General features: G+C 33.0%; 1 protein-coding gene across 1 annotated transcript in view; it reads left to right on the plus strand.

The window, feature by feature from the left end:
• LOC106138762 (mucin-2) overlaps positions 1-13930 on the plus strand; it is a 45664-nt gene that overhangs the window by 17460 nt on the left and 14274 nt on the right. The gene's annotated exons all lie outside the window — the stretch shown is intronic.

Below are 13930 nucleotides of genomic sequence, written 5' to 3' on the forward strand. Positions count from 1 at the left end.
TTAGATATTTTTCAAGGACTTTTTAGGATGCCTAAATCTGATATGTAGTTTGGAAGTACCTACTTGCGTATGTTGTTTAATAATGAATAACATAAAAATTTAAAATAAAATGAAACATATTATTTATTTCCCATTTCACCCCGAAACTCCCACGACCAGTTGTTTCAGTTGGACGTTGTTGATCAGTCAGTTAGTCATATAATTGTCAAGCCATTTAGCAAAAGGTTATGTATATAGAAGAGTCGGATAATTTACGATGTCGAATTACTACGCATATTTTCGTTTTAAAAATAATAATACGACCGTTTATACTTAATTCATAGTTACAATTAATCACCCTAATGTAAGTATTTATTAGACAATTATTTTCAGAACCTATATCATAGTGCGATATCGATAAAATTGTTGGTCTATTGTTTCTTTGAGTCACGGTATTACAATACTAAAATTACAGTTATAAATTGCTAAGACGTACAATTTTAACGCGAATTTATCGAAATCCCAAGATTATAACCTCGCACCGATTGTCTTGGGAGCATAAAAGATTAGGTACTTATGAACAAAGGTTGCTAATAAATCGTGAGAATGGTTATTTATATAGCAACATGTAGTTATACAAATTTGTTATTAAGTGGCGAATAACTATAAGAACTATATTTCCACTTATGCTTGACCGAAGTCTTTCGATTTAAATGATATAATTTCATACGGTAGGGATACGAGTATATTTTATTATTTTTATAACGAAATTATTTATGACTCCAGTTTTGCCTATTGTTTTATTGTGTGTTTTAATGATGAAATTGAAATAAATAAACAAATTACTGCCTTATCGTTAAGCTATTACAATAAGTAAAATAAAGTTCACATTTTTACCCCCATAAAGTATAAATTCATTAGCATATGTATTCATTATTTTATCCTCATAACATAACATTGTCATTGTGTATCACAGGATATTATGCAACTTCAGAATGTGTTAATGATGGGAGCGGTCGGATTCTGCAAGTTTATAAAAAAGACCGCAACGGTCCCACATATATCACAGTGACTTTTAAATAAAGGATATTTCATTTAGTGTAACAGCGTCGATTGTATAGTAAGGTTTAAAAAGAAAAAAATTTGAACCAGACAGAGGAATATTAGAGATTTTTTGCAATTATGCGACCAATTTGCATAACAGATTAAAATGTATTGAAAATTATCTACACCATTACTGTACGATGCGTATATTACCTGAAAACGTTTTACGTTTACGTCTTGGGTATTTTTTGAAATTGTATTTTCGTAGACATATTTTGTATAGTTGGCCCTATTAATAATTTTCTAAATGATGATGAACCCATACACCACCACCAAACATAAATTGGCAGACAATGCCAGCCGTAATAGCATAAGGTTATCCTATTGTACATACATACATATAATCACGTCTATATCCCTTGCGGGGTAGACAGAGCCAACAGTCCTGAGCGGACTGATAGGCCACGTTCAGCTATTTGGCTTTAAGATAGAATTAAGATTCGAATAGTGACAAGTTGCTAGCCTATCGCCTAAAAAAAGAATCTCAAGTTTGTAAGCCTATCCCTTAGTCGCCTTTTACGACATCCATGGGAAAGAAATGGAGTGGTCCTATTCTTTTTTGTATTGGTGGTTCCCACACGGCACCAATACAAAAAATATTACAAATTACACCTATTGTACAAGTGAATAAAATTTAATGAGAATACAATCCAAAGATATTTATTTCAACGCAGATATCAGCTTAAACCCAACAGTTTATCTCAGACACATTGTCCATCTTATTTGCAAGATCTCACGATCGATAAGCATAAGGTGAGCCTAAGTTTATTAGATGATCTTTTCCACTGACCAATACATGAAAGATTACAGAAACAATTTACACATTAATCCGTACGAAAATACTAATCAATACTTTTAAACTTTAACGTTGCATGATTTATAATGTATGCAAAAATAATGTAAACATATATACAATACATTAGTAAAATACTAATGTTATGAGTAGGGAGGATGTAGGTACATTTTTATTATAAAAGACATCCAATTGCTTCTGCAGCAGCTTTCCTCGCGATATTTTCCCTCACTGTAAGAGCATCGTTAAGCACTCAAACTAATAACATAACCCAGAAAATAGTCACTAGTATGTACTAGTGACTATTTTCTGCATGCCATCTGCCATTTACAGCCATGCCATGTGGCCGAGATAGGATATGAATCTGTGCCTCTATGCGCGTTGTACACGTATTTTACTCGGGCACCTTATCCGCTCGACCACTGACGCTATTCGAAAATTGAAAAAAAGATTTTAAAACCTAAGCAAGAATTTTTTTATAAGCACATTTTGGTATAAGTGCTGTGACTTCTATACGTTCCACATTTTTTGCATGCGAGCTATCTGACCTAACAACAAAAGGTTACCAGTCTAATCCGATCGGTCACAGTCTCACAACTTTACATATAACAATTTTATTTAATATGCGTATGCTATGTTCAATTCGTTTTATAGTTATTGTTTGAGTTATGTCAAGGATGATTGTTTGCCCCTTTTGTAAAAATTATATGTATTTTATATAAAGCAAAAAAATGTGATGATAATCTCTTTTAATGTTACAAAAATAGGGAAAAATAAAGATTTTTTTAAATAGCTACGTACTAGTCTGGTAGCTAAGAAAAAAGATACATAAAGTCTATGCCATGTGTGCCTCTCTTCCCATACGAAAATTGGGATTCTTCTTTTAAGTGATTAGCCAGGAACCTGCCACTATTTGAATCTTACCATGCAAAACAACTGAACGTGGTCATAGCATAATCGAGAGACTTAATCTACCTTTTGGCTTTGTCTACCGTGTAAGGGATACGTAATTGTATGTATGTGTGAATTTAGTTGAATATAAACGCATAAATTTATATCAGCTTCTGATTATGTCTATAAGTGGGAATTTTTTTTTTATTCTAAATTTTACAATCTTATTTAATTTCAAACCACAAGAGAAGAATATGCAAATTAAATTACGCTTACTGTTTAACTATTTTGAAATATTACATTATTTATTGTCGTATTGTTTCAACACTATCGACTTTGAGGCTTGTTTACGAAAATTATATTATATATATTTACACTTATGCAATAAATTACCATGCTACTTCTTAATAGTTAAAAACAGAAATTAGCTGGATAATTTATTTAATTTAACAGTGCAATAACACTTTGTACATTTTTGATCAGATGTAAATGAAAATTTAAATGTACCATTTAGTGTGTAGTATGTAAAATATGAAATTCAATTTCTTGTACAAATATAATTTGTTATCGGGAATATTTTATTCAGTTGATTTTTTAAAAAGCTGTGGGTAAATTCATAATCAACAAATTTCACTCATTTATAATCCACGTTGTCATTACCTTCAATATTTTATAATTTAAGAATATCAATTATGCGTGTTTGTAACGTTGTTTTTTTTATTTTCAGGTAAATTACCGATTACGTTACTACCGCTACATACTCGTACTAAACAGCTAAGTAAAAGACACCTTATCAACTAGTAACTTGTGAGTTTGATACTTATTTTATAATTTTTCTAGAGTTTGTCCCCTTCCCGTCATCCATGGTAAGGGGATACCTATGACCACGATCCATTTGACTCTTGTAATCTTGACTGGAATTTCAGTTACACATTCAGTTACCCTTGTGTAATATTCTTATATAATTTATCACTAATAGGATACAGATAGACAGAGCCAACAGCTCAAGGGTCACGTATATCTGAATGGCTTAGTGATGTTGAATTTTAAAATAAAGGATTCCCCCAAATTTTCGGAATAAATAATAGCTCAATCAACATAAGTGTCTGCTATAGGAGCGCACTAAGTGATAATTTTGAATTGTTTCTAAATATAACAGCTATTAAACGCGCACGTAACGAACCTTTATTTTATCTTTTTTTTAATCATATTACACGGATCCATGAAACGTACGAAATAAAATAAAGGTTCGTTAAGTCCGCGTTTCATACCTCCTTTATTTATACATAATAATGCAACGCGAAAGTTTCAAATCAATTAATTTTAAATTAATTTGGGAAAGCTTAAATAGGAATTTATCCCCTAAAACGGACTAAAGAATTACGTTGATAACATGCTTATAAATATCTTGACTTATCTTTTACAAAAACTCGCGTTTTATTCCTTTAAAAGCGCGAAGTCTGTGTGCACTTACCACTAAAGTTCAATGAAGTACTTAGATCTTAAAACAACATCTATATAAAATTTCATCAATGTTGATATGAATATACTTAAGCAATGTCATAAAGTGTTTAAACACGGGTCAAGACCTTTCCAGTGATAAATTTACTACGAAATGAGACTCTATTGGTATTATAATAAGAATGAACAAATCTAACTTTGAAATTGTTGTTTTAACACGTCTTCAACTAGGCTGACTGGTGAATCAAATCTCTGCGTTTAATTACAGTTATGTAATGATTTCATAATTATAATTAGAGATTAAAGAAGTAACATGCATATTCTTTAGAAATTTTTTATTATTTTTAATTTGATTATCGTTGGAGGGTCTTGACAAGACGCTCAGAAGAGGAAGAAGATCAGAAACATAACTTGCAAATTGAATTTATTTATTCTAGTGTAAAGTGTTTCTATGTTTATTACTTCTTTACTTGCAGTGGCGCTGAAACGCAACTTTAAAAAATAAAATATATACATTTTTGAACCTACACATCGGTAAGGTAAATGAAGCGGTACAAATGTTTAAAAATTAAGCATTTTTTTCGTTTCCTCCACTAAATATGAAGCTTTTAAATTAATATTAATTTAATTAATAAAGTGACAGCAAAAAATATTTAGAATTGGTGTCCATCTTCGCGTGTTCTCAGTTGTATTCAGCTGTTACGCTTTCCTTTATCAACTTTCGACACATCCTCAGATTTCTACCATTCGCTCGCATAGATTTATAGCAACATAAAGCCAGATTCCGTCTTCTTCTAAATATAAGAATAACCTACACACAAACCGAGTGGCCTTTATAAAAAAAAATTCCAGATAGATTGCAAGTCGCCATAACACGAATCTCTATCTACGTTGGGTCCCTTGGTTATTTATTAAAGTTAATAACACACTGTAGTATGACTCAAGTTGTCAGACAATCGGCCTTTTCTTGTGCAATTCTCAGACGACTTAAGTCCTGCAGACCGATGTAATTATAGGATAATTAAGGGATTCAGGGATCCGAACTACCAAATTCCAGTTCTTATTGACGTTGCGAAATAGCTGTACAAATCAGAAGCAATTTAAGGTATGCCATCGATGTGGTCTCTTGTGGATCCTTATTACATTCCTCATTTATTCTAAAAAAAATATGATTATGATCCTGAAGATAATTCAGGTTTTTGCACGGTACCCTACCCTAGGTATATTGGATTGAGGTCATATACACATCCTGTTGCCTGAATGTTCTGGTAACCTCATGTCACCGTAAGATAAACTAAATGCCAATGAATGAAGACATAAGGATAATTCTTCCTCCTCCTGAAGTCAAGATTGCCTCCTCACCACTCTGGAGAGGAGTCCGGGATATGCCTTTGGCCATGGATCCTGTATTGGGTGCATCAGGTTTCTACACTCGACTCCTATCTGATCCATAACACGTATTGGTCTTGGTTACACAGCTAAGCATAAATATACGCAATGCAAAAACATACCTACAATATTTACGTCTCACACAAGACCAATTAGAAAATACTCGAAGCACACTTTCAGGGTGGAAAAATAAATTTAAACAATAAAAAACAATTACAACAAACATGACATTTGTCTCCACGATACCTAACAAACGGGGTATGTATCTACGTAAGTACTTAACTCTCATCTTCACAGTTCAAAGAAAGTGAAAATAACTTGTAACAAGCCCGCTAACCGATAACCGGTCTCCGCAAGGTTAAGGTTGTTACCACTTTCATCGAATTATTGATTGTAATTGTTTTCACACTTCGTTTGTTCATCAATTATACAATACTTTGTGATGAAGAATCGTTAATTGAGGCACTGATAATTTTGATATAGGCCTCATTCCCATGGAAGGGAAAGTCTCGGCCAAAAGCTAACAATGTAATATTTAAATAAAGTGAGCATGTATCCGAAATCGGACATAAGTCTAATATGGGAGGGGTAGGGAGGGAGGGATAAGGGATAGTGATGGGAAAGAAGATAAAATGACAGGAATAGAAAATGGATTACTTAGATGGTATATGAAGAGGATGACTACGAGTAAGCCAATTCATGGAAATAATGAATGGGAACCGTGGAGATGTAAGACCTAGACCAGTTCGTGTAGGCCTTTTTCTTCTCTCTCCACGGTTACAAAAACCAGGTAAAAGGTAAGGGCTAGAGGACCTGAAGCCGACGAGTTTGAAAAAAGTATGCAGGGATTGTGGCAAGTGGAAAGATGTAGTCGTAAAGGAGCGTGATTTTATGTATGTATGTATACTCATTACAATATTACCAAAATTGTATTAAGTCCTTGAAATTATTTAATGCATGTTTTCCATTCAATGGATAACAGATCTTCTGAATCATTGCCTTGTAAATCATGTATTACATTTTTATTTAAATGATAATCGGAAACTGACACACTTTTTATCGATCATGTTATTCCATGACTCATGTAAAATGGAGGTAGTACTCGTAAGTATTTTAGGGTTCCATACTTAAGAGGTAAAAACAGGATCCTATTACTAAGCCTCCGCTGTCTGTCTGTCGCCAGGCTGTATCTCATAAACCATGATACGAGTAGCTAGGAAGCTGAAATTTTAAAGAAATTATATTCCATTGCCGCTATCTCAACAAATGCTTAAAAATATAAGGAGGTGGTCCACATACTATAAACGATGTTTTTCGTATTTTTTGCTCAATTTAATAACAATAACAGGTAGACGCTTTAAATTTTCACAGAATATTTAGTTGTATATTATAACCTTATAAAATAAATAATTTTCATACAGCGAACGCAATTTCTCAACTTAACTACTCGCATTTAGCCGGGGTTTTTTATATATTCATCACATTGGTTCAAATGTATCCATTAAAGCATGAAACAATTTTTTTTAAATTCTTGTTTATGATCATTATAAATAAGAAAACATTATGAGGTATTTAACTGTTTCGTTATAAAACTGTAAACGAGCTTTAAAAAATAAGTAAGTAATCAACCCATACTCATAAAAACGCGAAACAGGTGATAAAATTACAACATTATTTTGACTCGTGAAAATTACACATAAACATTTTATGAACTTTTATTTTAAAATAATTACTATTTGTAAGTGTTTAAGGAATACAAGCTTTTTAACTTTTTTGTAACTTGAATAAGGGAGATTTTAGGAGTACCTACCCGTAATCGTCGAGAATGTATGAAAAGAATATTGAGTGTGGAGGAAGTTCTGTAAGGATCGTAGCTAGTAGAAATCTATAAGTCTTTGTCTACCCCTATGGGAAATTTATGTAAGAAAACTTAACTTTTAAGTATCAGTTTTTTTTAAAGCAATCGAATAACTGAAAACAGCAAAGTCTAGCTTTATAATTATTGAGTACTCGTCCGATATATCGATATAAATCGTTTGGTAATCGACTTATGTAACTGGGCGGATCTGAATTGCACTGAGGGAACAAACCGGTTGGACGGGTAGGGCCTAGGGTACTGATGACATGGTGACCATGGCACATATGATGTCAATTCGATGCCTTTATAATCGATTTTTTGTTTGATTAATCGATTGACAAGGAAAACGTTTTAACTTTCTACTTTATTGAATTGGGAAGTGTTGAATATATTATTCGTGAAATTGAATACCGTGTGATTCCTGCCACCAATAGAAAAAAAGGACCACTCCATTTCTTACCTATGGATGTCGTAAAAGGTGACAAAGGGATAATAGGCTTATAAACTTGGCATTCTTTTTTTAGGCGATGGGCTAGCAATGGCTCTGTCTACTCTTCAGAGGATATAGATTTAGATGTACGTAAAGGTGTAACTTCCTGTGTTTGATTCCCGTCGGGTTAAATTGAAATAACTCAGGAAAAAGTCATTGGTATATGGCAATGGAGGTAGGATTTCAACCTGCTCCTCCATGCTACGGTTTAACTACCGACGCTCAACCAATACGTTTGTGTATATTTTTTGTCACTCTTAAAATATTGATGACGGATGATTCTGCTTGCTATTTTCTAAAGGTTAACTGGTGAAAAACACTTAGCCGCTCTGCTGTCAGTGAGTACACACACCGCATTCGGACAAAATACGAATATTTTAGAAATTTAATCGAGTTCAAAAAGGAGGATATCGATTGGTGGCGGTTCTCTTTTCACAAAAGTTATCGATTCATGAATGCAAATATCCGCAGTCGAGCTGTCTCAAATGTCTTCGTTACGGTCATTTGAGGATCGCATTACTGTATCATTGAGTTCGTTGACAGCGGGGAAAGCGCATCCGTTAGTTGTTGAATTTAATGTAAAGTCGTATACATAGGTATTTAAGTTAGTTTTACATAATTAGTATTACAATATGGTCTCCACTCCTTCTAATTAAAACTAAAAGTTTCGTTTATTCCCTTGTAGTTACCGTACCTTTGTATGTGTAAACATAATTTAGGCAACGTTGTGAGTATCGCGGTGGTCGAATTGGTAAGGTGCTTAAAAAGCATGATGCGCAGAAAGGCACAGGTTCGAATCCTACCTCGGCCATGTACCGATGACTATTTTCGGATATATGTACATTACTTTTATTATTAACTTATGCACTTACGGTAAAGGAAAACATCATAAGAAAACATGCACATTCAGGAAACTGGCTGTGAAACCAAGATCGATTCAATACGGGGTAGCTTTACCTGCAAAGGTTGCGGAGGTCAGATGGGAGTCGCTTCGTGTAAAAACCTGACACACCCAATCCAGGCTCCATGGTCAAAGGCATACCCCAAGCTCCTCACTCCAAAAGTGGTGAGGATGCAACCGTAACTAAAACCAGGAAGAAGAAATTTTATGACAAAATAAATGAAACGAAAGAAGAATGCAGCGATAAAAATAGCAACAATTTTAATCTTTACACATAATCTTACTGCAATCCTAAAAAGCGAGTAAGTTATCAGGCTCCTGTGATCAATTATAATTATTATAAACTTCTTTAGGACAAACATATTGAACACTATTCTTACAGTCGTGGTGCCGCGATGTCTGGGTGGGTCATAGTGGGTCAATTACGAATATTGCGCGACCAAGTCGGGCCGAGAAAGCTGGCATTTGGCCCATAACAACCAACCATTGATGAATTTATTCACTGTTCATTAAAATTATTTTTGTGAATTTTTCCTGGCGAGAGGTCAGTGTGAATGTAGCGAAAGAAGTATGTGGGGATCGAGGCAAGTGAAATATATAGTCTCTGTTTATCTCTCCGGGAAAGAGCCATGATTTTATGTGGGTATGTAAATAAAGAATTCCACTAAATGTTGTTAGTTGTATTATTCTCGGCTCAGCTTGCACATTATATTCTATATATATATACATATTCTCACATCTTAACTCCTCAAGGGATAGAAAGGGTCATATTAATACGAAGGTCACCTTTAAGTGAATAGGTCATTTACTACAAATAAGCAGTACTTTTTTTGGGATGTGTACCATGTTTTTACATACCACGCAATCAATGTTTGAATTTGATGAAATTCGATTATTCGCACACAATTAGAATAGACCCTTCATTAAATTGTTACGTGAGCGAAGTCTCGGGCTTTGCTGAGGAACCGCCACTTATACACTTAAGCCGTTGATATACTTACTTATGTATCTATATACATACATACATATGGTCACGTCTATATCCCTTGCGGGGTAGACAGAGCCAAAAGTCTTGAAAAGACTGAATGGCCACATTCAGCTATTTGGCTTAACGATAGAATTGAGATTCAACTAGTGACAGGTTGCTAGCCCATCGCCTAAAATAGAATCCCACGTTTGTAAGCCTATCCCTTAGTCGCCTTTTACGACATCCATGGGAAAGAGATGGAGTGGTCCTATTCTTTCTGGTATTGGTGCCGGGAACCACACGGCTGAACACATGTATCTATATAGATACTTGTAAGTAATATATGATTACAATGGCCATAAATTAGGTGATTATAACTAACAAATATCATACAAATGTCAGATTTTAAGACAACAGTGATAATTATCACCTTTGAGTATTATGATGGGCAATTTACATCGATGATATATTAGATAACTGCCCTTGAACTTTATATTTTATGTTTTTATTATATTTAAACCTTATGTTAATGCATAATAATTAACATCAGAAAATTATTATGAACAAATAATAATATTATTTTCCAAAGTGCTACTTTCGCACGTTTGTAAATGATCATCAAGGAAAACAGATTATTCATTTACATTTGGGATTATTCATCTAAAAGTTGGGCTAGCAGCATGTACATAGTACCTAGCTGAAATTTTAATAAAAAAATTGTCATGAGGTATGTATATTCCAAGATCAATTATGTAACAAAAACTAATAATCGACATTCCCAAATTAACAGGAACAATATAATTGGTGTCATTGATCATTCAATCTGTTCGCGCAAAAACTTTGGGAATCTTACTGATTGTTTCAAATGGCTTTGTTAGTATGAACGAGTATGCGTTCATGTGTGACTATGATTACTTATTTTGACTTAATATTTATCTATCGTAGTAAAAATGTACACTTACGAATAAATTTCTTGTAAATTTAAATATAATTTAAAGGAGCTCATCTCAATATACTGAACCTATCATCTAAAGACAATTTATCTACCTATGAACCACGGACGAAGCCGTGGCGGCGTGCTAGTATTAAATAAGATGTATTATAAAACTCAAACAAGATAATATATAACCAATTGAAATAAGTTATTGATTGTAATTTAATAAATATCACGGCATGTATTTGAGGCTAAATAATTTGGAGAATTCCTATCTTTTTAATGAGATGACATTATATATTGCGAAAAAACTGTTTCTTAAACATGACAATTTAGATTAGTTAACTTCGTACACGACTAATCTAAGTTATTTCTAGACACTGTCTAAACTTACTTACATAATACCCCATTAACACAATTCCCATACTGACCCCAGACAGTTGCTATTTAAATCGATTGGGTCATTCTTCACCAAATAAAGAATTTGTCATCTTAAATTAGATAACTTCAAAGGATTCGCCTTTATAGTCACACCTACGCAGTTTTTAATAGGTAGTAAATAGTTTTGTAATACCCATAATGAAATCTGTGATAGGCTTATGTGAATCTGGGTGGGCGGGGGTTTATTAATCTGTTCTCATTAGATTTAGGAAATTATCTAAACCTCAATATATAACCAGAAGGCATTAAATTCGAAGGCAGTAAGTGTATGTTATTTTAGGTGCAATAAAGTTTTTTTCATTAAAATTGTGTTTTTATACAATAAAGTACGATATATGTAGCGAGTTTATACCTTTTGAATTTAAAAAATCCAATAAAGCAACTCATAATAATCATACACTTACCTATATAAAAAAAATTTAATCATCACAAATCAATTATTAAATTTTTCTTCTTCACAGTAATATGTTTCGTTTACCTAATTAGATTTTTACTTTTCCTGTGAGCATTAAGTTATTCCAGTAGTTAAAACTCCGTCAATTACTAAATCATCACAAACTAACGCAAGTTTAAAATATTAATGACACGTAATTGCTTCTAACCAAAACAGTTACATTTTGATATTCATGATCATTTATTAAGCTCTAATTGCATATGTTACTATTACATTCCCCTCTTCAGTCTGCTGATGAAATGATCCAATCCCTTTTAATTGGGCCCTAAGCCCAGATGACGCCACAGACGGAAACGTTTTGACCTCACGAACCACTAGGGTCGTGACACCACATTTAAAACATATAATACTCGTACTATGGGCATTTTTTACGAATACCATTGATTACAAGGAAGTGTTCTTGACTGACGGATGCACTTCTATTGAATTTAAATATCATGTTATTTTTATTTGTGTGAAGATAACTTATATGATTATTAATTTTACACCTGTCTTGTTTGCCATGATTTGATCGTGCTTGAGATTCTTTATATACTTTGTGATAAAAGCAATAAATATTCTAAGGTTATGGGCGTTCTTAATGCGAAACAGTTCTGTAAATGTCTTTAAAAGTATGTATATATATATAACCTTAATTTCATCGAGTTTTTTCTTAATCATTAAAAATAGTAAACGAGAGAAAACGACTATCCTTTAATAAGAACATACTTGGTATATAGTGGTCCAAATCATACGTACATAAAATCACGAATATTATCCGAACGGGAAGCACAGACTACATCTTTCCACTTGCACTTTCGCCGCATCCACATTCATATCTCTCTTCAAAAACAAATATATTTTTTAATAAACAAAAATCTTATACGAAAAAAGGAAAAAAAAATCAGTTTACTATATGGCAACACATAAGTTAATATTTGAACAAGCAAAAGAATAAAGGGCAGCCTTAACTCTCGTGCAATCTCCTCCTGATGCATAAATAGATGATGTTGGAATAGGTTTTTAAATATATTTACATTACCTTTTAAAGGTAATGTGATGTATGCAATTAAAGTATTAGCTACATGAAAATCATCAATATCCATTATAGCCTTTAGATAAAGAAACAATAGCTACATCATCATTAAAAATCAGATAGGTGGCAGCTTTAGTGGTTTCAACCAAATTATAATAAACTTGTCTTTAATCGGATGCGATTAAAAACTTATGTAAGTATACCAAAATTAGAAATCGAATATACACAAACCCACATATTTGACGTCTTTATTTCTTACCAGGTAGACAAAGCTAGTCACAAATTGAAGGTCAGTTTCAGCTAGATGGCTTATTGATATATAGAAGATATTCAAATGGGACCTTATTGCCTATTGCATTATACGAAATAGTTAAGCCTTACGTCTCTTTAACTTTTTTAAACACGACCACAACGCTAATCAATCTTATATTGACAAAACTCTTTTAATCTTAAACCTTTGAATGTCACAAATTAATTTATTTGACATACGTATATGTTGAATGAATGCTTTAAAGTATACGCTTAATTATTTTATAATACGTTACATAATAAAGAATCTGGCAAATTAACAAAATAAACAAGATTACTCAATGGATTAACATTTTATTAGCGCAGTATTACGCATAGGGCGTAGGTGAAGGGAACCGTTTGATATAAGCTTGCTATGTAAAGGGCATGTCAAGACACCGTGGATGAGCAATGTTGGAGATGAATACACGCACACATATTGATTGAATCACACTTATAAACCTACTTCAATAAACCCGTAGTAGACTGTTAGATAATGCTATTCATATTACTAAATATGTATGTAAACAGATTGTATTTTGTACAATAAATAATAAAGAAATAAACAAAAATGGTTTTACCTGATAAAATTTGTGTTGTGTATTTGTATTTTGTGTGCCGTGTGGTTCTCGGCACCAGGACAAAAAAATAATAGAACCACTCCATCTCCTTCCCATGGATGTCGTAAAAGGCGACTAAGGGATAGGCTTACAAACTTGGGATTCTTTTTTTAGGCGTTGGGCTAGCAACCTGTCACTATTTGAATCTCAATTCTATTATTAAGCCAAATAGCTGAGCGTGGCCTATCAGTCTTTTCTAGACTGTTGGCTCTGTCTACCCTACAAGGGATAAAGACGTGACCATATGTATGTATGTATGTGTATTTGAAAAAATAAACATTTAAATTTTTTTCTTCGTGTTTCTTTTGACGTTAATCCAGGATATACATATAGTCAACTCTCCAG

Source organism: Amyelois transitella, chromosome 21, assembly GCF_032362555.1.
Source record: "Amyelois transitella isolate CPQ chromosome 21, ilAmyTran1.1, whole genome shotgun sequence".
Classification (NCBI taxonomy): domain Eukaryota; kingdom Metazoa; phylum Arthropoda; class Insecta; order Lepidoptera; family Pyralidae; genus Amyelois; species Amyelois transitella.